Source organism: Athene cunicularia, assembly GCF_003259725.1.
Source record: "Athene cunicularia isolate RWA chromosome 1 unlocalized genomic scaffold, athCun1 chr1_part1, whole genome shotgun sequence".
Lineage (NCBI taxonomy): Eukaryota > Metazoa > Chordata > Aves > Strigiformes > Strigidae > Athene > Athene cunicularia.
The window spans coordinates 64,427,417-64,431,086 of NW_020799091.1; positions in this window are offsets into that span (position 1 = coordinate 64,427,417).

The following is a 3,670-nucleotide window of genomic DNA, read 5'->3' on the forward strand; positions in this document are numbered from 1 at the left end:
GTTTGGGGCTGCAGGGATCAAAAGAAAAAGCTTCAAAATGAGGGTAGCAGGTCACTCTCATTTTCCACTTATCTGGACACAACAGCTGAGTTAAAGGCTATTTCTGAAACTGTCCCAGAAAGATTGACACCTGCTCCTGGGGCATTTTGGGGAACGTCTCCCACCTCAATACACGTCCCTGTTTCAGAGGCGTCACTTCAGTTACAATACTCAAGCCAGAAACAAGGACTCATTTCCAATTTCAAAGAAAATTGTACATGTACAAACTCAAAGTGAACATACCACTTTAACTGGATGAGGTTTACACATGCAAGCATCAAACTGACTCAGAAACAGTAAGTTAAAAACAGCAGAAGAAAGCTATGTGCTAGCACCAGCATACAGTACCTACAAGTATTTTTAGAACAAAAGAAAGAAAGAAGGTTCTCAATGTAGATAAAAATACAGAAACTTTCACAACGTCAGAAAGTTTTAATATGACTGTGGCACCCTCCCCTTCCTCTCAAGATTTAAGATACTAGAGTGCAAATTTGCAAAGCATTTTGTTTTAACTGACTCTCCATACCTTCACAACTGTTATAAATACTATTAGCAAAGTAGTAAGTATATCAACACCACTTAACCATTAGTTTTGTTTGTTACTAGTTTTGAATTTAAAAGAGAAACTTCTGTATTATTTGAAACTACTTAAAATTCAATTTTTCCCCTGTTCACACCTAAAATAATTTTTAAGCCACAACCACCAGTTCACAAAAATCTTGCTATTCATAGCACCATGTGTCAGCCCTCTCTAGCTGACCACACGCCTACATCAGTCCCAGTGAGGGAGCAAAACTTTGGAGTCTATCCATAAGGGCGCTTTCTTTGAATGACCAGCTACTTTAAGAGCTGTGGTGTCAGAGCAGCTCCCCATTGCAGAAATGGGACTGGAGCCCACCTGAGCAAAGCCACTGCAGCAGCACTACTGTAGCCTCCAAGCACAGCTCAAGCAACCATTTATCAGAGCTCCAGCCCCCAAAATAGCTCACTCAGATGAGCTAACTTCTCAGGAGAATAGGAGAAAGCAGCACATAACACACAGACATTACAGAGCAACCTGAGATGATGTACTCTGCTTTGACAATGTAAGAACTAGACAGATAATAACAAAGTAATAACATACTTTATGTGTATTTCTGTGCCTGTTTCCTCACCTTCACAGAACTTTCCCTGGGTCTCCAAGATCCTGCAGATCCTGTGAGGTCTTCTCCACCCTTCAGACCAGCTCTCTGTGACTATGGCTGCTCTTAACCGTCACCCATCCCCAACAAGAGCGTTTCTTCCAACCCCCACACTTCCTGTGCATGTTTTTTTTCTTCCCCAGCCAAGACTTTTACCTTAGAGGCTAGCACCAACTCCTAGTTTTTATATTTTATTTTATTTTTTTGTTCTGCATTTCATAATGTTTCAAACTCAGTTCTCTACTGAGATATTTAAACTAAAAGGGGGTAGACTCAGGCTAGATATATGGAAGACATTTTTTACGATGAAGGTGGTGAAACACTGGAACAGGTTGCCCACAGAGGTGGTAGATGGCCCCTCCCTGGACACATTCAAGGTCAGGCTGCACAGGATTCTGAGCAACCTGATCTAGTTGAAGATGTCCCTGCTTATTGAAGGGGATTTGGACTAGATGATCTTTGGAGGTCCCTTCCAACTCAAGCCATTCTATGATTCTATATTTACATTTATCTTGTTCTCTCTCAGTTCCTGCAGTTTGCTGCTGTGACATCTCACACTGAATAGAAGCCACTGAGCTCTGGTGAGTTACAATTATACTTGGTCTAAGAGGGAAACATGCCACTTAGGAGCAAATTGTGGGCTCCACCACTCAGCAGTTTTTAAACAGCATCAAAATCTCACTTGAAATCTTTTTTTTGTGCATAACCCCCCCCAAAACCTTACAAATCAATATGCTGTTAACAGTACTAATTTCAAAGAGATTTTAAACCAACAAATACAATGAGTGGCGTGGTAACACTCATAACCCACAGGCTTCAGAGAGCTGATGGTACAAAAGCTTGAGTGCATCCTCTCTTCTGCCACGGAAGTTATTTTGGACACTTGAAGTTGTCTTTAGGGAAGCTGAACACGATAATGTTTACTAGATAGAACTGTTGGACCTAAAGAAATCACTATCAAAAGGATTAGTCTCCTCATTATGTCATCTAATGAAAAGATGAGCAAGGATTCTGCTTTCCTCAAGATCTTAGTCACCAAAACATGAAAAAGTAGCAAACCTACAAATGCAGTTGAGTAAAAAAAAAAAAAAAATCTATGTTTTACTGCAGGCATAAAATGAGTATCTGCCATCTGCAGCATGCATGCCAGAGACGAGTGAGCCCCAGAAAGGTGACACAGTATTGACTTGCAGAGAACAGACTCCAAAACCTATGAGGTTTTAAAGTAGGTATGTTTATTCAGCACTGGGTGCACGGGGCATCGCTCCACCACAAACATGCACACCTCTCACGGCACCTTGTCTTAGATTTATACTACAAAGCATTGCATATTCAAGATACACCTATACATACACATGATCTATCCCCGCTTCATATTACAATGAACCTGAAAATCATTTTCATATGTTCCGCCCCGGTCTCCCCCTAGTTGCACCTGCGCAGCGTGTTTCAGTGGTCGTGGGCTGGGATCGCAGGGATGAAGTAGCTCCTCTTCCTCACTGTTGAACTTTTTACCTTTATCTTCTGCGCAGCCTCAGTGGGTTTCAGGATGTGGCCCAAACTGCAAAGCTAGTTTTAACCAGCTTTTTAGGATTGTTTCCAGGAAATACATCATTTACTTACTCAATTAACAGATAATAATGACATATTTATAGCATATTGCATAACTGTATGCTTGCTCATTAGGTCCCTTATCTCAGTATGAGATGAAAATCTGACCTAACGAACAACAGGAGGAAATCACTGAAGTCAAAGAGTTTTACATTAAAGTGCAGCTACTGCAGATAGATCAGGAAAGGGCACATGGATCCATTTTTCTCAAATGGATACTGTTTGCTTGTGACAAGCTGCCATCTTTGTGGCCTTCTCCACGCTGTAACTGACACAGCTTTTCCTTCTCCATCAGAGCAAACACAGATGTTCTTGTAGCAGGTAAACCCACTCCAAAATGTGCCGGCCAGCATCTAAATTATTTCAAATTGGCATTTTAATGGTTCACATTACCCGTTTTCTCATAGTAAAGGCTGACATTTTTAAGCAGTGTCCTCGTGGGTGATCATTCCCTAATCTGTGTGATTATCAAAAACGACTGGATGATGAAGGACTCGTAGATAACCTCCTGACACACCACCCGCCATCGCTGCGAAGCCTGGAGGAGGTATTCTCACCTCAAGGCCGCAGTGACTGACGGGGTTCTCCGAGCAGCAGGCCTATGTAGGGGCCATCACAGAGACAAACCTTTGCTTCAAAACTGCGGAGAAGAGTCTCAGAATAAATTTATTGGGGGATGGACTGCGGAGAAGTATCAGAATAATCTGGGGGTGCACGACACGGACAGAGCAGCCGGCGCGGCGGGGGTGTCCCCTCCCCGGGCGGCCCCCAGCGCTGCCGGAACGGTGCGTTCGGGGCGGTGTTTCCAGGAGGGAGGGAGGCAGGCGACGGGAAAGAAG